We start from the raw sequence: 24921 nt of genomic DNA on the forward strand, positions 1-24921 counted from the left end.
GCAGCGATTAAAAATTCTTGGAAATAGTTCAAAACTTGTTGCAATTACTCTATACCAGCGATTTTAGTCCTTGAAAAAAATGTTAAATACAACAAAGGAAGTAAGCGTTGCTTCTGATATGGGTTTTTACAACGCTTTTTTGACCTTTTGCAGCATTTTTAGTCCTTGAAAAAAATGTTAAATGCAACAAAAAAAGGAAGCGTTGCTTTTGATATGGGGTATTTACAACGTTTTTTGGATCTTTTGCAACGATTTTAGTCATTGAAAAAAATGTTAAATGCAACAAAAGTAGCAAGCACTGCTTTTAATATGGGGTATTTGCAGCACTTTTTGATCTTTTGTAGCGATTTTAGTCCTTAGAAAAAATATTAAATGCAACAAAAAAAACAAGCGTTGCCTCTGATATAGGGTATTTGCATCGCTATTGAGAGCTTTTGCAAGGATTAAAATCGCTAGAATTGCTCAAAAGCAACGTTCCTCATGGGAATTCATATTCCATTTCTAGCGTGCTATTTTATTATTTGCAATGAAAATATATCGCTGCAATTGATGCTATTTGCAACGTTTTTTCGATATCGTTGCAATTGATCAAAAAAGAAAGGATTATACTGTCGAACGTGCAAGGAACTAAAAAACGCTGCAATTGAGGTATTGTAGCGTTTTATACTAGTATCTACAACGATTTTGATCGCTGCAAAAGACCAAATTTCTTGTAGTGGCCGCGCAGTCTCTTTGAAAAAAATAAATTAATACGGGATCTACATGAAAAAAATTAATTTTTTTAATCATAGATCTCACTTTTTTTCAAAACTATTATGCAGTATTTACACATTCCACGATTATATATAACAATACTCTATTGTAATTTAATAAAGATATAAACGGGTCGAGTTTGAGCTAGTAATGAGAAGTCAAGAGTCGTATGTTTAATTTTTTATTAAACATAAGTCGAGCTCAAACTTTTTATCAACTTGTATTTTATGTTCACATACAACTCATTTAATATTCAAGCGAATTTAAACTTGTTTACGAGCTGTTTCATTTAGATAATATAGATTATTTATATTTTACTTTATAAATTTAACTACAAATTTTAGTAAACAAATTTGGACCTTTTGTGAATATCTTTTTAAATTATATATATATACATGCATATAATATCAATGATTAGAGTCATAAGGAACCAAGCAACACATATTTAGCATTAAGAACATGATTTCCTCTCATCTATCTAGATATTTTAAATATTCTCATTATAAATATAAAAATAATATTATGAAAAAGAATAAATATGAAATTATATTTGAGTTTATACAAGCTTATGTGAGTCGGGCGGCCATGTTTTATATATACAAGTTATATCAATCATAATCTAATGTTCGCAAACAATTGATTTAATAAATGAATAAAGTTGAACTCGAGTTTAACTGAGTCGATTTTGAGTGGTGTGTCGAGTAGTATTATTTATTTAATTTACAACCTAATCTTAAATACTTCAAATATGCCATTACCATCTCAAGGTGACGTGGCTTTCCGCATGACGAGAATGTTTTTTCTCCCTTGAGAAAATTATACACGGTTCACAGTGGGAAAATTAAAACATTATGCAAAATATTTAAGGAAAAAGATCTAGAAATCCCATACTTTTATCAATATCATGAATTCTTCTTATGGGGAAAAGGCGGAAAATCGTGATTTTTCTTTTCTCATTTTACCTTCTCTCTCGACATATAAATATGTCAATATGCATGGATGTCTGTTATGGCTACTCTTTAGCATATTCTAACTTGGAAAGAAAGAGAAGTTTGGAGCGGTCTCAATTCAGCCCCAAGATTTGCTAAGCCATTTGCAAGCTTGTTACCTTCACGATATGTGTGTCTGATTTCACAGCAAAGGTAAGAAAATAAGATGAATATCAAATGAAACACGCTTCCTATCCTTCGCTATGCTCGTCCTCCCCCGAGGAGGAACTGGTACGTAGCTCATATCTCTATATTGCTAGGAGGAAGTAAACCTTTCATCTAGTCCACAATCAGCATGAAGTCACTCTCTAGGACAATATTACAATATGGCCTAGTTGGTCAGTCTCTAGGACAATATTACAATATGGTCTAGTTGGTAGCATAAGGCCAGACCATATTTTATTGCAGAAATTCATTGATCCGATCCTCAAAGAAACAAAAAATCCAAGTAGAAAAAGACTAAAGAGCAGTTTTCATCTCTTACTGCATCTCCACAACCTGCTTTACCCGAATTTCCCTTAGGCGCTCCATCCAAGTTAATCTTTAGCTTGCCAAGAGTTGGAGGGAACCATTTAATTAACTAAAATGGGGCTTTTCCCCTTGACCATAAGAGTAGGAATATGTAAGCTATCAAGAATACCGGCCATGCGATCTCGTGGGATTGGTTTTATAGGCTTTAGAAAGGGAATCAGTTCTGCTAACCATTTCCGGACCTTGAACTGGATAAACTGAACATCATTTTCTAAACTTACCAGAATTTCTTGCAAGGCAAACCTCCCTTATGTGAGAGAAGGAAGAAGATGAGCAAGGAGGGAGATTCGATAATTTCCTTGAAAAACAGGCCACCAAACAGAAATTTTCTCCTTCCAGGAGAGAGCAATGAGATTAGCAATGCCAGACACTGTAGCAAAATAACTCCAAGATGCCAGTGATGAGAAGCCCAGCCCATTTCAGCTAATACCCATAGGAGAGGCAAAACGGCGTCATTTTGGCCCAAAACACACAAACCCGAAAACTCTCTCTCTCTTTCTCACCCTCTCCATTTCTCTTCCAGTTTCTCTCCTTCTCTCCCCTTTGTGCCATCCCCTCTTCCTCTCCTAGTCCCTCACCTCTCTCTCTCTCTCTCTCTCTCTCTCTCTCTCATCTGCTACTCACTATCCCTCAGTGAGATTCCCAACCATCGGCCACCCATTGATGCTACCCCTCTCTTGTGCTCTCACTACTATACTCCTTGTCTCATTCTCCACCAACATACACACACAAACACACACACACACACACACACACACACACACACACACACATACACACTGTTTCTCTCAACTCGAGACACCTCATAACCACCATTGGGATTATCGCATAACTATCAAGAATGACCATAGCCAGCAGTAGTGCTTAGCAGCAAAAGTGGGTCCAGTCTTTCGACTGCCTGGATTGTCACCATTTGTATAACAAGTTAACATGCGAGAAAGGTCAGGACCACTCGACCTTCCAAGTGCCCGAATAGGCTAGCAAGTGACTTAACTGCTTGACTACCTTCTTAAGCACCTTACGTGGTAGAGTACATCTCCTGCCATAGCCGAACTATGCGCTCACACTCTACGCAACCAAGCACATCTTCTACCATAGTTGAGATTCGTGATTGCACCTTATGCGGTTGAGCTCATCTCTCACCATTGTCAAGCTAAGCGCTTGCATTCTACATGGTAGACTACATCTCCTGCCATATCTAAGCTACGTGCTCACACCCTACGTGGTTGAGTGCATCTCCAGCCATAGCCAAGCTTGACACTCGTACTTTATATGGTAAAGTACATCTCACACTATAACCGAGCTACGCGCTTGCACTTTACATGGTTGAATCCATCTCTCACCATAGTAGAGCTAAGTGTTCGCACTCTATGTGGTCGAGCACATCTCCCGCCATAACAGAGCTAAGTGCTCGCATTTTACGCAGTAGAATATTTATCTTGCCATAGCCGAGCTACGCGCTTGCACTTTATGTGATCGAGCCAATCTCCCACCATAGCAAAGCTAAGCGCTCGTACTTTACTCTGTAGAGTACATCTGATGGGCCCCAAGGCAGATCAAGTCTTAAGAATCAATTACAAGATTAAGAGCCATGAAGATTAAGGGAGCAATACAAGAATTGGTGCAATCCAATTGGGATGAAACTAGCAAGAGCCCAACACACATGATGGGCTTGAAAGAATGAGAACCAGTTTTGATCCACTTGATCCAAGCTATGGAAGACACGACTTGAGCCGATTGTTATTAAAGACCATGGACTTATTTATTTCATTGAAATGGCTTATTTTATTAGTTAAAGGAATTATTCTAGAATAATTGGGCTTGGGAGATGTCTAGCCCATATGTCTTAATTCTAATGAACTAGGGTTTTTGGGAAGGCCTTGTATTTTGGCCAAGGGCATATTTGGAAAGTTATTAATTTATGTGAACTAGGGTTTTAGAAGTTACTGTAGCGCGGCACTGTTCACGCTACAGTACCCGCGGCACTATTCCTTTAGGGTTTTGGGAATTGTTTATTTAAGGCACTTGTAGCCTCATTTGAGAGGTAAGACATTTTTTATTGAATTTTCATTGTGAGTGAGTTTTCTCCTCTTGTTCTTAATTGAACTCTTGAACTTATCAAAGGTAAATCACAACCTTTGTGGCGTTCCTCCTTGTAATTTGGGTTCTTGAGACGAGATTTCATTGGGTCTAGATTTTAATATAATCTAGGTTCTTGAAACGGGATCTCAACGGGTCTAAATTCTCCATCCATAGACTTGAGTTTGGCGTTCTTGGGTTGGTTTTTCCAATATTGTTGTTGGGTCTCAAAGCGAGTCGATTGGGGTTCACATCATTTGGTATTCAGAGCCAGGTTTCCAATCAGGTCTGATTCTATCTTTATTTATTGTATCGTTAATTCTAGAGCTTCATTATTCTAGGGTTGCACAAAAAAAAAAAAAAAAGTGCAGAAATTCGAATTTCCTAGGGCTGCCAAATTATTCTATCTTTTGGGTTGAATGTTCATCATCATAGGGTGACTAAATTCCTTGTTTGAGAGCTGCCAAAATTTGCACCATCTAGGGTTTGAAATTTCTAGGGTTTCATTGATTCCCTTCTATTTTCCTTGTCAATTTGTATGTGTTTGAATTCAATTGTTTGTTTATCACAATTGAATATTTCTGTTTGTGGTTGAATTGTTGAGAAAAGAAAAGAAAAAAAAAGGAAGGGAAAGGAAAGGAAAGGAAAAGAAAAGAAAAGAAAAGAAAGGAAAAGAAAAGAAAAGAAAAAAAAATAAAGGAAAAAAAAAATTCGAAAAAAAAAAGGAAAAAAAAAAATTCGAAAAAAAAAAAAAAAAAAAAGAAGAGAAAGAAAAGGATTTTTGGTATAGGTTGTTTGGAATAGTTTGGCTTATGAACTTGAGTGACTTGACATTGATTGAGCCATTTTTAAAGGGGCTAAATACATTTTTTTCTAGTTGGTGTCTTGTTTTGTAATTACTCTTTCCCTCGTATAATTTCCTTGATTCTCGTTTCATTGTTGTTCCTTCCGTGTTTCTCTTATTCTTGTTTCTTGGATCTAATTGCTAGTTGGGATTAAACAAGGTTGCTTTGTCTTGATTGTGTTCAATTAGTTCTGAAAGAACTTGAGTGGGAAAACTCTTGAGGTAAAAGGCAAGAGAGTGTGAGATCATTATCGGGAAAAAGCCAATTAAGAGTGAAACACGAGTGGAGTGCCATTATTTGAGTGTAAACACGTGAGGGAGAGCGTGTGAGGTCTTTTTCCACTAACATTCTTTTTTGTGCAGCACATACAATGTCTCATTAAAGTGACTCATAACCAAAGGGAATGTCAGACAATTCATTCTTTTTGTTGCAGTCCATGCAACAAAAGTTTGAAAGGCTAAATTTGAAGTTGGGGGAAGTGATGGATAAGATGGAACAACAAGGTGCATTGATTAGAAATTTGCAAAGTGGGAGAGATAGGAGGAGATGTGAGCCTAGTATTGAGAATAGGTACAATAAGAATGAAGAGTATGGCGAGTCTCTTGTTAGGCGTGCTCCCAATACAGAATTGAAGATGGATGGTATAGAGCAGCAAAGAGAGAACATTTTTCGTACTAGATGCCACATCAACAACAAGGTATGTAGTATGATTATTGATGGAGGGAGTTGCACTAATGTTGCTAGCACTACTTTAGTTGAGAAATTGAATCTACCTACTTTGAAACACCCTAGACCATACAAGTTGCAGTGGTTGAATGATTGTGGGGAGGTTAGGATAAATAAGCAAGTGCTAGTTTCTTTTTCAATTGGGAGGTACAAGGATGATGTACTTTGTGATGTTGTGCCTATGCATGCTGGCCATATTTTGTTGGGGAGGCCGTGGCAGTGTGATAGGAGAGTGATCTATGATGGGTTTAGAAACATGTACAGTTTTGAAAAGGATGGAAAAAGAATCAAACTTGCTCCTTTAACTCCAACACAGGTCCATAAGGACCAACTGAAGTTGAAAAGTGAGGTTGATCAAAAAAGAAATAGTGAGGCCAAAACCTCAAGAGAAGGAGAGAGTGAAAAGAACAAAGAGAGTGAAGAAAAAATAGAGAGTGAAAAGAATAAAGAGACTGAAGCAAAGAGAGAGAGTGAAAAGAAAAAAGAGAGTGAAAAGAAAAAAGAGAGTGAAAGAAAAAAAGAGAGTGAAAAGAAAAAAGAGAGTGAAAGAAAAAAAGAGAGTGAAAAGAAAAATGAGAGTGAAAATAAAAGCTGGAGTGAAGAAAGTGAGAGAAAAACAAAGAGAGAAGTGAGTTTTTATGCTAAGGCGAATTTTACTACTAACGGATTTAATGAATCTTTGCCTAGTATTGTTATCTCTTTGTTGCAGGGATATAAGGTCGTAATTCCTAGCGGAGTGTTTAGTGGATTGTCATCTATTAGAGAGATAGAGCATTACATTGATTTTATGCCAAGTGCGACAATCCCTACTCGACCTTTCTTTGAAGAACATGAGTCCTTGACGCACTTGAAAGGACACTGTAAGTTGAATAGAATGCATGACAAGTGGGTGCAACTCATTGAGACATTTCCTTATGTAACTAAGTACACACAAGGTAAAGAAAATTTTGTGGTTGATGCTTATGCAAGAAGGTACGTCCTTGTCATCATTATAGATGCAAAGTTATTGAGACTTGAATATGATAAGAACTTGTTTGTTAATAATGATGATGGCATGGCTAGTGTGTATGGAGTACGTAAGAAAGCATTGTTTTCTCATTTATATAGACTAAATTGGTACTTGTTTAGAGAGAAAAGATTTTGTGTGCCTACTAGTCTTATGCGTGAGTTGCTTGTGCATGGATGTGGTCTGTTGGGAAATTTTGATATAAAGAGGATTTTAGACGTGTTGGATGACCATTGGTGGGAGTACTACTTACCATTCATTGAATTTGCATATAATTGGAATGGTCATTTTGGTGCAAAGAAAACTTTAGATGTGTCTCATGGACATTTGTGGGAGTATCATTTGCCTTTCATTGAATTATTGGATGGACATTTCTTTTGGCCTAAGATGAAAAGAGACGTCAATTGCATTTGTGGCATGTGCATTACATGTAGGAAGGCCAAGTCTAAGGTTTTGCCACATTGGTTGTATACACCTTTACCCGTTCCTAGTAAACCATTGGTAGGCATATCTATAGACTTTGTTTTGGGGCTGCGTACAATTAAAAGGGGTAGAGATTCTATTTTTGTGGTTGTGCATAGATTTAGCAAAATTTCACATTTCATTCCATGTCATAAAATTGATGATACCACAAACATAGCTAACTTATTTTTCAGGGGGATAGTGCGACTTCATGGTGTACCTAGGAGTATTGTTTCTAATACTCAGCTCTTATGCACTGTTCTTCATAAGAATTTAAAAACTTGGGAGGATTGTTTGCCATTTAAAGAGTTTGCATATAATAGGACCTTGCATACTACTACTTCATATTCTCCTTTTGAAGTTGTTTATGATTTTAATCCACATAATTATTTAACTCTGATACTTTTGCTTGTGGATGACAGAAGTAGCTTGGATGGACATTTCCAAATTCTTGATAAAATTAATGATATTTCATATCTCGTGGATCTTCGAGGTATGTATCATGTGTTTCCTATTTTCAATATTACTAATCTTTTTCCCTTTGATCCAGGTGGAGATTCGAGGTCGAATCCTTTTGAGGAGAGGGGGAATGATGGGCCCCAAGGCAGATCAAGTCTTAAGAATCAATTACAAGATTAAGAGCCATGAAGATTAAGGGAGCAATACAAGAATTGGTGCAATCCAATTGGGATGAAACTAGCAAGAGCCCAACACACATGATGGGCTTGAAAGAATGAGAACCAGTTTTGATCCACTTGATCCAAGCTATGGAAGACACGACTTGAGCCGATTGTTATTAAAGACCATGGACTTATTTATTTCATTGAAATGGCTTATTTTATTAGTTAAAGGAATTATTCTAGAATAATTGGGCTTGGGAGATGTCTAGCCCATATGTCTTAATTCTAATGAACTAGGGTTTTTGGGAAGGCCTTGTATTTTGGCCAAGGGCATATTTGGAAAGTTATTAATTTATGTGAACTAGGGTTTTAGAAGTTACTGTAGCGCGGCACTGTTCACGCTACAGTACCCGCGGCACTATTCCTTTAGGGTTTTGGGAATTGTTTATTTAAGGCACTTGTAGCCTCATTTGAGAGGTAAGACATTTTTTATTGAATTTTCATTGTGAGTGAGTTTTCTCCTCTTGTTCTTAATTGAACTCTTGAACTTATCAAAGGTAAATCACAACCTTTGTGGCGTTCCTCCTTGTAATTTGGGTTCTTGAGACGAGATTTCATTGGGTCTAGATTTTAATATAATCTAGGTTCTTGAAACGGGATCTCAACGGGTCTAAATTCTCCATCCATAGACTTGAGTTTGGCGTTCTTGGGTTGGTTTTTCCAATATTGTTGTTGGGTCTCAAAGCGAGTCGATTGGGGTTCACATCAACATCTCTCGTCATAATCAAGCTACGCGCTCGCACTCTATGCAGTTGAGAGCATCTCTAGCCAGAGCCAAGCTATGCACTCACTCTTTACACATTCGAGCCCATCTTCCGCCATAGCCTAGCTAAGTGCTCGCATTTTGCATGGTAGAGTACATCTCTTACCATAGCTGAGCTAAACGCTCGCATTTTATGCAGTCGAGCACATCTCCTGCCATAACCGAACTATGCACTTATACTTTATGCAGTAGGGTACATTTTCTGCCATAGCTGAAGCTATGTGCTCACACTCTACGTGGTCGAGTGCATCTCCCACCATAGTTGAACTAAGTGCTCGCACTTTATGCAATAGAGTACATCTCCCGCCATAACCGAGTTATGCGCTCACTCTTTACATGGTCGAGCCCATCTCTCACCATAGCCGAGTTAAGTGCTCGCACTTTGTATGGTAGAGTATATCTCCTGTCATAGCCAAGCTATGCGCTCGCACTCTAAGTGGTCGAGTGCATCTCCTGCTATTGCCGAGCTACGTGCTCGCACTTTACACGATCGAGCTTATCTTTTGCTCACCTAGCCAAGACGAGCCTCACGCTCGCACTCTATGAGGTCTAGTCCATATCTCGCTTATCTCGCCAAGCCGAGCTATGTGCTTACACTCTACGTGGTTGAACCTATCTTTTGCTTACCCCACCATGGCTAAGCTAAGCGCTTACACTTTACGTGATAGAGTACATCTACCGCCATAGTTGAGCTACACGCTCACACTCTACGCAATCGAGCTTATCTCCTGCTTACCTTGCCATAGTCGAGCTATTCGCTCTCATTCTATATGGTTGAGCCCATCTCCTGTTGAATCCTATGTTCAAAAATATTTACTACTTTATGCGAGGGGAATGAATGAACTTGGACCAACTCTTGGAATTTATTTCTCTATAGATTAGGGCGGATCAGCTTAATTGCATATTTTACTTTTGAAGATTCTCAAAGTCTTCTTTTTGGAGCAAATTTCCCTTAAAAATCATGGGTAACTGTAAAGGGGTAAAATACACCAAGCCCCAAAATGGTTCTTAATGCTCAATCCATCAAATCACTATCACTAGAAGACAAAGAAAGAGAGAGAAAAAGAGACAGAGAAGGGACAAAGGAAGACAATGTGTCAGTGTTTTAGGAGGAAAAGAGGAGAGGGTACATAAATGAAGAGTGAGTTGACCTAAAACAATTTTTTTTTTTGTTGGGGGGGGGGGGGGAGAGGAGATAAAAAGCACGATCACATATAATTTTGGGGACTTTTGGCTAGACTTCTCAAATAAGGTTTCTTTAACGTCACGACAGGGGTTCCATCCATGAGATCTCCACTAGAAGATGGACTCTCGGAATCTATTGTACAGTGAGGATGTGAAACCATGAGAGAATGTAAAACAAGCTTCCTCTCTGAAACCCTGTGGACGTAGGCCTAGTACAGAATCACGTAAATCTATGTCTCCCTCTATTTATTTTCTTTGTGTTTATTTACTATTCACTATCATGGATATACACTCGGACATTGTGCAGTTGCATTGGACCACTGTCGAGACCTCCACATAACATCGGTCCAAGCCTCAAACCACCTCAATGTGGCTGCAAATGGATCTTTCTCCCCTTTTAGATTTCTATGTCATTTTTAAGCATTAACATGTAAGTATGCATCATGTATGTGTGTGTATATATATGGAAGAATTGAAGATTTATGAAATGAATATTAGTAAAAAAAAATTAAGAAAAAAAGAGAGATTAGAGTCAAAAGATAATATTAAAAAACCACATACTTGAGCTATAACACTGAAAAACAAAGAAAATATAAAAGTGCGTAGAAATTATTAAAAATAATAATATCTAAAAAAAAAGAGAAAATAAGCAGACATATTTAAAGTTATAAAAAAACTAAAATTATATAAATTTATTTTAGATTTTAAAATTAATTAAATACTAATTAAGCTTAAAATTTACAAAAATGCAATCCAAATATAAGAAAATTACAAAACTTTCATGAAAACAATGCGGAACGAAATAGGATCGGAATGGCCAAAATGGACCCGAATTTATAATAGAACAGAATGAGGAGGTATGGTGTACTGGTAGCTACATCGGGATGGAAAATTTTGTCCGAAATAGAGAAATGAAACATAATTGGAAACTATGCTATTGCTCTAAGGAAAAATTTTGTACGTGTATTTGTTTGGTATAGAAATATAAGGAAATTGTGTGTATGTTCAGGGAGGTATAAAGTTTTTTTGTAAAAATAATAAAAAAAAATTGTTTAAATAATATAGAAAAAAATAGATAAATTGATATATAATATATTGTAAACGTCATTAACTAAAATAGATAAAATGAATTTTAGTAATGTACTTTAGAGAACAACATACAATAATAACCATTGGGAGTGTTTTCAGACGGTGTTGGCATGTTTGACAAAAATGAAAAATTTTAAAATTTTAAAATTCTCAAATTTTATCATAGATGTATTCTCAAACATCATTCAAATATAAAAATTTATTAATTTTTAATTATTTTATCTAATAATTACTTAAATATAAAATTCAATGAATCAATACAACTTTTACATACTCTAAAATAAAAATAATGTTTAAAAATAATATTCAAATTATTTTTTAACTTTTTTTTCATTTGCTTTCAGAAATTCTAGTACAGTATTTATTTTAAAAATCATTTTTATATAATTTTTTCTTCTCATTTTCTAAAACCTAAAAAAATATATGTATTCAAATTATTTCAATGCTATACTTTTAAACCTGCTAAGGCCTGGTTTGGTTATTAAGATTAGGGGTATAACGGGTTTGGTCCAGTCCAGTTTTGGATAAAATTTAGGATCGAATTAGTATGTATCGGTTTTACATTTTTCAAAACCTCCTAAAACCAGTATTTTGGTTTTACTGATTTCTAGTCTAGTTTTCTTGTTTTAATATACTATATACTATATTATAATATATATAATATAGTATATTATAATATATAATACTATAGAGATAATATATTATAGTATATTATAATATATAGTGATATATTATTAGTATAACTATTAATATGCACTATTTAATATTAGTATAACTATTAATACAATAAATTGTAGTGGTATAGGATTTTAAAATTTAATATTATATTAACTGGTAATTTATCATATAATACATAACTATTTTATATATAATTATATATTATATATAAAAATTATATACAATATAAAAAATTAAAATATATATATGAATCGGTTCGGTCCGGTTTCAGAAAAAGAAAAATAGAACCAGATCGATTTTAACTGGTTTTAAGAAAAATAAAACCGGTATTGGACCAAACCAAGCTCGATACCGAACCAAACCCACCGGTTCGGTCCGGTCTGGTCCATTATTTTTTTTTACACCCCTAACCAAGATCATGACATTCATCTGATTTCATAAAATCATTATAATTTTTCAAACTGTCATACAAAATATAATAAACAATTCAATTTTTTAAATTTTAAAATAAAAATAAATTTGAAAAATTATATTTTAATATATTTTATTCAAATTTTAATTTTTATATTATTTTATTTTATCTTATCTGTATAATTAGACCTAAGTCTTTATTTTTATTTTTTTGGTACGGCTGACAACTCAACCATTGTGAACCGCATCATATTTGTGATAGGCTGGTTGTCCCCAAAAAATTGCCCAGCACAAATAAATTAACTGTCGATGCGACAAAATTAAGAAAACTACCATCGGTTCATGCAAAGTTTGGCTAATATCCCATTTTTTGAACTTTTGGATGATCACTTAAAATTTATATTCTATATTTGATTAATTATCTCTCTCTTTATAATAATAAAATGTTATCTTTTAAAAATTTTTATAATCTTTTTAATAAATTCTTTTATTTATTTTTAAATATATTTTTATTTTCATTTTCATAATTTTCAACAATCTATACATTAAAACTACCAGGATCAGAAAAAAAATGGAAATAATGGTTAGGAACCAAAACTAAAGAGAGAAAAAGAATATTTTATTATTTGCTTGATAAACATTTCTCAATAAATTTAAGTTTGCCTATTCAATGCCTATAGTAATGTACATGAGAATGTGGATAAGTTAGATATAAAACCCGGCCAAGAGCAGTGACATTGGATTATGTATCTATATATGTAAAGTCATACTTGTATAATATAATCTTAAATTTCTTTACATTAAATTATTCATCTCTATATTTTTGAATATCTATAAACAGTGTCTGTATAAATTTGGAGATCTAATATTCACTCTTCAAATATTATTTTACTAATTATTTCTCTTTTCTCTCGGCCACTCACTCTCTCTCTCTCTCTCTCTCTCTCTCAACCTTTTCCTCTTTTCCCTCCCAACCTTTTCCTCTTTTCCCTCCCTCAACAACACAACAAACCTTCACCTTCATTTTATTATTATAATATATTATATTTTTTTAGTCATTTTATTATATTTTTAATATAATATATAAAAAAATTATATTTTATTATTATTATATTTATATTATTAATGTCAAATGTATGTAGTGGATGTTAATTGTAAAAATATATATAAAAAAAAATAATTTTAGGAAAAAAATTAATAATAATGAAAAATAATATTTTTTTATTATTTTAACTTAAAGATGCTTTATTGTATGGCAAAGTCAATCTTCAAAAGTGATATGACACAGTTATTACTATTGAGTAATAATTTATTGTATGTTTCTTTATCATCAAATAGTGATAAATACGTCCTATTATACATAATAAAATATAAATAAGATAATAGTGTTGTATATAACATTACTCATTTATGTATATATATATATCTTTCTTTAATGATAAGTGTCTATCCACTGCTATAGGAATGAACAGTAAATTCTCATTCATTTTCCGTGTGTTTTATATCTTCACTCATTTCCGTGTGTTTCATGTCTTCACTCATTCTGTCTATGCAAAAGTCTTTAAATTATGATTATAATATAAATATTTTATGTGTAGTCTAAATTTGTATTTTTCGATTTGAATGATGGATTGTGTCAGTAATTTATTTTATATGATTTTCGCCGGTTGCATTGATACTAAAGCCTGCTGTTGTGTCTCCTCTGTCAGTTGGTTCAGATTAGTGCATGCATACAAAAGTTACTCTGCATGCATATAGATAATGACAATTTGTCAGACATCATACTTAATTGGGACGTTTACATCTTTAACATTAAATACTTAAGAAAGAACGGTACAATAATTAAAAAATCATAAAAAAATATTAAAACTCTACTATACAATCCGTTCTGCTACAGTGTTTCATCTAAATTTATTTTCTCAATTTTACCCTTAGTTATATTTAAAAATTGTAGGCTGTTTGCTTTTATTTTTATTTTGCAAACAAATAATTTAGTCTTTTTACCTTCCTGAACAACAAATGTTTTGTTCTATTTTCACTCCACTTCACTCCACTCTGCTCTACTCCTCTATTTTCACTTTTTAGAAAAATCTCTCCCTCCCGAGTTCTCTCTTTCGAGTAAGACCCTGTCTTTTCTCTCTCTCTGCCTTGCCTTACCTCGGTTGCCACCGTTAGCAGTCTCAGAGCAGGTCGGCAACGGCCATCCTTCAAGCAGCAGCAACTCTCTCTTGATCTCTCCCGCGTTTTCCTCTCGCAGCTACGATGCAGTCACAGTAAAGAAGGCCCTTCTCTCTTTGTCTCTATTTCTACATTTCTCTAGTCTCTCGGACGCTGCCCAAGCCGCCAGCATCAAGTCTAGCTCTGCTGCTGCCAAATACGGGGAGGGATCTTGTTTGGTTGCCCAAATAATCTGGGGTGGTTAAGAAAAAAAAATTGGGATTTGATTCTTTTATTTCTTTTGTAATCCTATCTGTTGTGCAAAAGCAAACAACTGAGTTGAATGTCTAAAAATATTGATTAATGTCTAAGCAAACAACGAACGCCAGCCCCGTTGTAGTTCTCACGGAAATGCCACCGTGAGCCTCACCACCAGAGTAATCCCAACACTGAGAACCACCTCTAGCAGCCACTGATTTCGGCTCAACCACCTCTAAAGCAAAAAAATTGATTTTTCCTCGACTCTCTCGTTGCTTTTGAAGAAAAGGGTAATTTTCTGATTTTTGTTTTTGTTTTATTGCATGCTTGATTTCTGAAAAAAAAATGTATGCATTTTATTTTTTTGGTTTGCAAGTCATTGAGTTATTGTCTTTTTATTTTTTTTCTTTAATTGATCCTGCTTTGTGTTTTTTGTAGGAATTTTGGACTGTGGACTAGTTTTTGTTGATGTTTTTATCTGTTTTGTCGATTGGTTTTGTTTTTTCTATTCATTTTTACAGTTTATGAAAATATTGGTTTTAATGGCTTGCATGATTTCTTATTACTGTTATGATTATGATTTTTATTGTTCTTTGATAAGCAGTATATTTTAATTCCTAACTTTCAATGCATATGGGACAAAAAATGTTTATATATAATGCTTCATGTTATATGAAGCTTTTCATTCTGTTTCTTCAATTTTCTTTCTATTAAGGGTGCTTAAATCAAGTATTTTGTGGTTGGAGGGGGTGATTGCTAAAGTTGATAGTTTGGGGGTGATTGCAATTTGAGTAGTAGTTCGAAAGGGAGGCTTGTGCATTTTTCACCTTATTTTATTAATGCGATTTTTTTGGAATTATGTTTTGTTGGACAAATTTACAAGAGAGCTAACATTGAATATTCTGCCCTGTGAACTAGGTTAGGGGAGCATAACTTTCTCTTCAAGAACAGGTAACTCTTTTGGATATCCAGTCTCAGATATTTATGTCCTTTAACAACAAAGTGTAGATTATTTTTTTTAATATGAAGTGCAATTAGCTATAATACAATGATGTTTGAGACTAAAGTACTTTATGATTTCTGTTTTTGATTGTCAAGAGAATATCTTCAATTTAATAGGTAAGTTCTTTTGTTTCCACCATGTTAGGCCTTACTTAATGGACCTCAGAAGCACAAATAAGACTCATATTAATGTAAGTTGCTCATATTGACATATCTTTTACATTTTTCTTAATAATTTGTTCAGTTGCATAAATAGCATCAACAAAAATGAAATTCGCTTGTCATATGTAGCCACTCTGCAACATGTTCTGTGATGTTTGCAAGATGGTGCCATTGAGCCTTAATGTCATCATGAACTTTTGAAAGAGACACCATCAATTTAGTAATAGTAGGTAGGCCACTCATTAATATTTAACTTATGCTATCAAATGTTTGGATCAGATTATAGTATTTCAGTCCATTTTATGATGAATTTGTCTTTGAGTCGGACTATTGTATTTTATGTTAATAGCAGTTTATGGTGTCTTTTTTTAGGGATTTGATATTTGTAAAAAACAAGCAGTTCAAATTTATGGCCATAGGTGTGCATTTGGATTTTTGTGACTGTTACATGGGTTGATGTATTGATGGAAAATTCCTAAATATAAGAAAGATTAAAAAAATAGAAGGGACATTTTTGTGGACTTCTGAGGTTGGAGTGGTATCTTATATTAATTGATATATGTTATTTATGTTATAGTTTTCTAATTATGAATTAAGAAAGAATTTGAGTAGTTCGCTTCAGTGTGCGTGTCTTTTACTCATGGATACTATATGTTAGAGTTTCTAAGAGATTTGGACTCTGTTTGGTTACACAGATAATATGAGATGAGATGAGATGTTTTAAATAGTAATGAATAAAATATTATTATAATATAATTTTATAATATTAATTTTGTATTAAAATTTAAAAAAATTAAATTATTTATTATATTTTATATAAAGATTTAAAAAAATTATAACAATGAGTTAAAATGAGATGAGATAAATTTTTTAATTTTATGTAATCAATGAAGACCCAAATTCACAGAATAAGGAGTGCATTCCAAATGAATATCACTTTTTTAATCTACAGCACACCCAAATGTCTCCACCGTCATTTCTTTAATGTATGTGCTTGGGAATATTTTATGGATGGCTAACAACTGGATTTTGACATGTATCAATCCTGAATTTCGTTGGAAATAATATCAACCTCCATTTCCCAGGGCAATGTTGCCAATTATTTCAAAATAAACAAAAATAGTTACGTTTATTGGACATATTAAACTTTGTAAGGATAAAAAGAACTTCCCAGACATAGTTTTTATTGGCAGGGATTCTATTGAGTCTTATTGAGAGTTTCCTTCCTCATACAGCTCAACAGTACATTCTTTTGGTGTCCTATTTTTTTAGTTTACCTTATATAATTGATAATTAAATGAGATCTGAAAAAATAGGATTTCGTGAAATAAGCTTTTGATATTCAATAACTTCTGTTAAAAAATAATCGCAAAAATTCAAATATTTATCTATGCATCTGCCTAGGACTTAGATCTGAAATTCTTTTGTTTAATACAAGTTTGTGAATTAGAGCTTTAATTTCATAACTTTTTTTTTGATCAAGCTTAAATCTATAATTAATTCTCACTATCTATTTAATTTTTATGATATTATTTAATTTTATGATAGATACGGCTTATTCGTACTAACATATATATAGAATGTCTTTCACATCTATTAAAAAAATTATCTCACTTAATTTTTTTTTATTAAAACTCATATTATTTCTATTAAAAATTTTATCTCATTCAACTAAATAAACGTGTGTAACACGTTATCCTGATCTAGTGTGTATATATATACGTACGGATAAACCAACATTAATGCTTTAAAAGCTAGAGCGTACAAGTGACTATTCCAATGGCGGCATTGATCTTATGGGACCACTTTGTGTTTTGACGTTATCGACCAGATTTTGGGACATGTAAAGAGCTAATTCGTTTGTTGAAGACAATATATTTTGTTTTATTTATTATTTCCATCGGCATGGTAGATCCTAATTAATAATAATAATATTATCATTCTTATCATTTTGGTTTTCTCACAAACGGCATGCAGCTCAGTACTGTAAGGTTACTAAAAGCATGCATTTCGTATTGACGTTTGACTTGGGCCCAACATCATCCAAATCCGTTGTATAATGGCTATGTTGAAATATCTAACACATAACTCTTCAATTATTAAATATAATTTAACTCAAAATATTTTTACATGTAAAATTTATAATCTTTTTCATCTCAAAACTTTTTTACATATTAGATTCAAAATCTTTTTTAACTTTATATAAATAAATATAAAACTTATCTTAACATTTAAATATATCTAAACTTATTTTAAATCGGTTTTATAAAACTCATTCTACCATTTTAATTTATCACTATTTATAAATAATTCAATTCATCTCAAGTCAACTCAACATCAAACCTCCGTAACTTTGCAAATAAAACATTTATATAATTCCTTCCTTCAAATTTTTGTCAAAATCTTTTCTAATTCCCAATAGATACACCTGGATTATTATCTCCCAAAGGTGGCGCGCGGAAAATGAAATGATCTGTAGTCTGTACAGGCTGTTTCTAAAGGGCAAAAGCGTGCACGAAACTCGAACGTCAAGCTGACGTACGATAATAGTTATGTCACTTTAATACCAAAGAATCAATGATACACTTCTTTTCCTCTATATATACCAATGGCCATGTAACATGTTATTTAACTTGTGTTCATGTAATTTGTGTCTCTTGTTTCTAGCCAAGCGATCCGGATCCTCTCCAAGGCGAGGACACCGATCGAAGAAATTCTCAGATCAGCACATGATAATTGAAACGTTCCCTACTTGCTGCTTCCCCACAACTAATTACTCCCCGCGCAGTCCACAAGAGGGCTATAAAGCTTGATCTGACTGGCCTGAAGTCTCGACGTCTATCTTAACAAGCTATTTTCTTCCCTCTATACAAGTGTTCATTTCATCGAGACAAGAATGATTATTACACGTCGTTTACAAGAATTTTGCCACTGGATTTACACGCGATGGCTTCTGCTTTCTCAGATATTTCAGCCCGAAGTACCGCCGCTGCCACCTCCGCCACCTATTGACATAGAAGCACCAGAAGTAACGGCAGCTCAACCAGTACTTGGTCTGGAAGTAGGTAAGGAGAACATGGATTGGGCCCCCATAATAGTGGCCTTTTGCTTATCTTCTGCAACTGGGGTGGCTCTCTCATCCCCCCAACTTCACCCCTACTACAACTACTCTCCCACCTCCCACCTCTTCTCTTTCACAATCTCATTATGCTTCGCTTCCTTCTTTGTTAGACACTTCATCAATTCGAAGTTCCTGGTTACAGCCCGAGTGCTCTATGGAGTTGGCATCTTCTTTGCAGTTACCGCTTTTTTCTTAGCCATTACCATCCACTTTCCTATGTGCCTCAAGCTTACGACATGGCTGGTCTATGCCGTTTCCTTCCTCGTTATTTTTGTTTCCAAGTTCGTCCATAACTAATTAATACATGTAGTAATGCTATAGTTATAAAGTGGGTAAGTATTGTACAACCATTTTAAAAAAGAGTGAAGTTCACTATTAAAAAAATAATCTTTTCCATATAAATCCTGTATTTATTCACTATTAATTTTTTAATAGTGAACTCTATTTTTTTTTTCAAAGTGACTATATGTCACTTACACACTTTACGACTGTATGTAACATTATTTTTAATACATAAATGTACAAATCTTGGTGCCAAATAAATAAACTAGTTTGCCTTTTTCTTCATCTTTTAAATATGAGAAATGATATTTACAGTCTTAATATATACAAATAAAGTAGTTAAATCTAGGATATCAAAAAATTATTATTTTTTATAATAAATATTATTTTTTCTCAAAAGCGATTGCGCTACGTTTAGACATCTTAGGATTATATAACATTACTCCTTAAATACTTTTATCATGGATAAGTAAGTATTAATAATAAATATTTTAACCATACAAAAATTTTATAAAAATAAATTCATAGATTAATATATTTTTAATAATATATAATATTATTATGATTATAAAATAAATTCAAAAAATTAAGAGTGAATAGCTTAAACGTACAGTCGAACTGAAGTGAGTTATTTTTTTATATTTTTTCGGTGAGGATGGGAAATCTTCTAATAAAAAGACAATACGGGCCCAGCCTCGATATATGATCCATGTCATTGCGTTGATTTATTGGATAAGTATTTGACCTTTGAGAACGCCCACTTGAATAGAAAAGGGTCAAATTATTTCCATTGAAGTGACTTAAAAAAAATTGTTATGAAATTAAAAAAAAAAATAATATTATAAGAAAGAGGATATTATAAGAGAAAGAATTATTATTTAAATGTAAAATTTGATGATATATAAGTGAACGATACTTATATCTTCTATATATAAAAAGTGTGTATGAAACAGAAAATCTTGTTTTAACGGTTTTTCTTGTTTTTCCGTTAAAGTTAACACCGTTTGTTTAAATACGTATGAATGTAACTGACATATAGAATGAAGACATAAATGTTGAGAGAGATAACATTCAATGTTGTTATATAATTTATTAATCACAATAATTACAATACTTAATAGTTTATATAATAATAAGTAATTAAAGATTAGTTATTATATTTTTCTCTTTCTCCTTAACATATACATGTGTATTAGGTGCATAAGACGTGAATTCCTAAGTATAATACATGTGTATTATACGTTTCATTAAATCAGATTATTAAGTATTCTAAATTTAAAAATCTCATATAATATATAATACAAGTGTGTTTAATCAAAGTGTTTTTTTTCCCATGGTAGTAGGACGTAACTTCCACTAAGTCATATTCCATACGTGGGCTTGCTATGAGGGGCACATGACAAAAGTCGTGATCCTTGAGCTAATCAAGAAAGAGTAAATTCGACCAACAACTTCAAAATATATTTTAGGATTTATATATATGCTATATATAAAAAATATTATACCACAAATTTTATAAAAAGATTATGTTTTAACTTTATGTTGATCTTGATCGATTCAACTAACAGTAAAATAAGAATTTCAATATTGTCTCTATTGATCGTCTACATGATTATATACATTGATGAATTATAATACAAACATCAAACGATACATATTTTGAACTACCGTTTGTGTTAGACTTTTATTAAATTTTTCGTATACATCTTTACTAAAATTATAGATGTTATAAATATGTATTAGATTATATGATATTTTGAACTAATTTTTTTTATCTTCTCCAATATGCCTTAAATTATTAAGTGATATCAATTATTTTTATAAAATATATATTATTTTTTACAAATAATCATTTCATAAAATTAGACAAACGTGCTTTGCACGTTGTTCCCACCTAGTATATAGAAATATAAAGGAGTAGGTATACTTTAAGTCTTAATTGATAGTTAAAGATATGTCTTAATTGATAGCTCAATGATTTTAATTAATGGCTAAAAATTGGTCTTAATTGATGGTTTCAATGGTCTTAATTAATGGCTGTGTATGGTCATACAATAAGTTTATAACACTCTTCCTTTGGATGACCATACATAAAGAATATGCCTCGTTAAAACCTTACCAAGGAAAAACCTAGAGGGAAAAAACCAATAGCAAAAGAAAACGAGTACAATATTCATATTTATCGCCAAGTGCTTTAAGATTGCCTCATTAAAATCTTGCAAAGGAAAACCCAATCGGATAAAACCTTAGCGAAGGAAAAAGAATACAATCAGCACAAGTTTTTAAGACATTACTCCCCCTGAAAAGTGTATGATAATAGGTCTTTAAGTTTTCGCATTTCAATCTTTTACACAATCTTCTTAAATGTTACAGTTGGTAATGCTTTTGTGAATAAATCTGTCAGATTATCACTTGATCGTATCTGCTTGACATTAATTTCACATTTCTCCTGAAGTTCATGGGTATAAAAGAATTTAGGTGAAATATGTTTGGTTTTATCATCTTTGATATATCTTCCTCTAATTTGAATAATACAAGCAGCATTATTTTCGTATAAAATTGTTAAATTATCATTAATCACTGGAAGACCAAACTTTTCTTGAATATGTTGAATTACTGATCTTAGCTAAATGCATTCTCGACTTGCCTCATGAGTTGCACTGATCTCTGAGTGATTTAAAGAGGTAGTAGATAGTGTTTGCTTGATAGATCTCTATGATATAGCAGAATTTTCATAAGTAAATACATATCTAGTTTGAGATCTATTTCTGTGTGGATCTGAAAGATAACCTGTATCCGCATATCTAACTAATTGTGGACTTAAATCATGTTGATAAAATAATCCCATATCAACCGTACCTCGGAGGTATCAAAGGACATGTTTAATGCCATTCCAATGTCTTCGAATTGGTGCTGAACTATATCTTGCAAGTAAATTAATTGAAAATGCAATATCAGGCCGAGTGCAATTTGTAAGATACATCAGGGCTCCAATTGCACTGAGATAAGTTATTTTAGGACTAAGAATTTTTTCATCGTCTTCACAAGGACGAAATGGATCTTTCTGCACATCAATGATCGAACAACCATTGGAGTACTCAGGAGATGAGCTTTGTCCATGTAAAAGTATTTCAAGATTTTTTCTATATAATTTGACTGATGAATGAGAATTCCATTTTGTAAATGTTCAAGCTGCAGGTCGAGATAAAATTTCGTTTTGCCAAAATCCTTCATTTCAAATTCATTCTTTAAATATGTAGTGGTTCTTATTATCTCTTCAGGAGTTTTAACAAGATTTAGATAATCAACATAAACCGCAATAATAACAAATCCGGAGTCTGATCTAATAGAAACACATGGACATATTGAATTATTCTCAAATCCTTCTTTCAATAGATGTTTGCTATGGCGTTTATACCACATGCGTCCGGATTGATTTAACCCATATTTCTGGATGTACTCATATTAGAAGCTTCATGCATTTTATATCCTTCAGGGATTTTCATATATATGTTATGATCTAATGATCTATATAAATATGCAGTGACCACATCCATCAATTGAATATCCAATCCTTTTGTAACTACCAAACTAATAAAAAATCCGAATGTGATTGCATCCATAATAGGAGAATATGTTTCCTCATAATCAATCTCCAGTTTCTGCAGGAAACTTTGTGCAATAAGCCGTATTTTATATCGCACAATTTTATTACTCTCATTACACTTACGTATAAATACCTATTTATATCTAACGGGTACTACACCCTTTGGTGTTTGTACAATTGGTTCAAAGACTTCTCGCTTTGCTAGTGAGTTTAATTCAGCTTCAATAGCAGATTTTCATTTTGGCCAGTCATTTCTACGTCGATATTCTTCGACAATTCTTGGCTCAATTTCTTCATTACTTCTAGTAATGTCGAGTGCCATTTTATATGAAAATATGTTTTCGACAACAGTTTCATTTCTATTCAAAATTTCTCCAGTACTCATGAAATGTATTGAGATCTCGTTATTTTCAGATACCTGTCCCTCTTTAAGGGAAGACATTTCATTAAATACCTCTTCAGGAGGTTCTTTTTCAGGAGATTTAGTCTCTTCAGGAGCATCAATTACTCTTATGACATGTGTTGTAGGTATGGACTTTTCAGGAGTACCAAATTCATTTTGTATTTTTCTCTTCTAAAAAATTTTGTCCTTAGCACCAATAGGCCATCCACGCTTCAGGCGTATCTTAGACTCACCTATTACTGTTTTGATAACTTATCATTCAGGGACTGCAATCATTGTTAGAACATTAACAGCAGGAATATATGATTTTACCACACCTTTAGTGTCAGTAAATACATCCGATAATTGATTTGTAACATTTTGCAAATGAATAATCTTTTGAACCTCTAGTTTACATTCATTTGTATGAGGATCAAATTGAAAAATGGCTTTATTTTCACAAGTAATTTCCTGTCGTGCTTTAGGCACCGACTTCTCATTACCCAATGTTGGAAAAATGGATTCGTCAAAATGACAATTTTCAAAACGTGCTTTAAACATATCCCCTGTAAGAGGCTCAAGGTATCTAATAATAGATGAAAAATCAAACTCAACATATATCCCAAGTCTATATTGAGGGCCCATCTTTGTACGTTGTGGAGGTGCAATTGGAATATATACCGTAAATCCAAAAATACGAAGATGAGAAATATTTGGTTGTTGACCAAATGCAAGCTGTAATGGATAATATTTGTGATATGTTGATGACCTAACTCGAATCAACGATACTACATGAAGTATAGCATGTCCTCAGGCAGAAATAGGAAGTTTTGATTTTATGAGTAAAGGTCTAGCGATTATCTGAAACTTTTTAATTAATGATTCAGCTAAACTATTTTGAGTGTGTGTGTGGGCAACTGGATGTTCAGCATCTATTCTTATTGACATGTAATAGTTATCAAAAGTTTGAAGTGTAAATTCACTTGCATTATCCAATCGAATAGTTTTAATTGGATAGTTAGGGAATTGTGCTCGTAGCTTAATTATTTGGGCAAAAAATTTAGTAAATGTAATATTTCTAGGATAATGCAGACAAACATGTGACCATCAACTTGATGCATCAATTAAAACTATAAAGTATCTGAACGGGTCCACTTGATGGTTGAATATGCCCACATATATCCCCATGAGTCCTTTGTAAAAAAGATGGAGATTCAAAAACAACTTTTGAGATAGATGGTTTGATAATTAATTTACCCTGAGAACATGCAGAGCATGAATATTTATTGGGTAAGATAATTTTCTGATTCTTTAGGGGATGCCCATACGAATTATCAATTATTCGTCTCATCATTATTGATCCCGGATGTCCAAGGTGATCATGCCAAGCCATAAATACTTTGGGGTCAATGCACTTCTGGTGTATTACCACATGTGATTCGATTGTTCTTATTTCTGTATAATACAATCTAGATGAGAGAACAGACTGTTTTTCTAATACGAGCTTCTGGCTCGAAATTATTTTAGTAATGAGAATATGCTCTTTATTGTCTTCGTTGGTGGTTTCAATATGACAACTATTACGACGTATATCTTTAAAATTCAGTAAATTTTTTTTGGATCGTGAAGAAAATAGAGTATCATCAATACAAAATTTGGTATCATTAGGCAATACAATATAAGCTCTTTCGGCACCTTCAATGTGACGCCCCCAAAATCCCCACGCCCGAACACGGGGAAATTGAGACGTCCG

Source organism: Carya illinoinensis, chromosome 16 (assembly GCF_018687715.1).
Source record: "Carya illinoinensis cultivar Pawnee chromosome 16, C.illinoinensisPawnee_v1, whole genome shotgun sequence".
Classification (NCBI taxonomy): domain Eukaryota; kingdom Viridiplantae; phylum Streptophyta; class Magnoliopsida; order Fagales; family Juglandaceae; genus Carya; species Carya illinoinensis.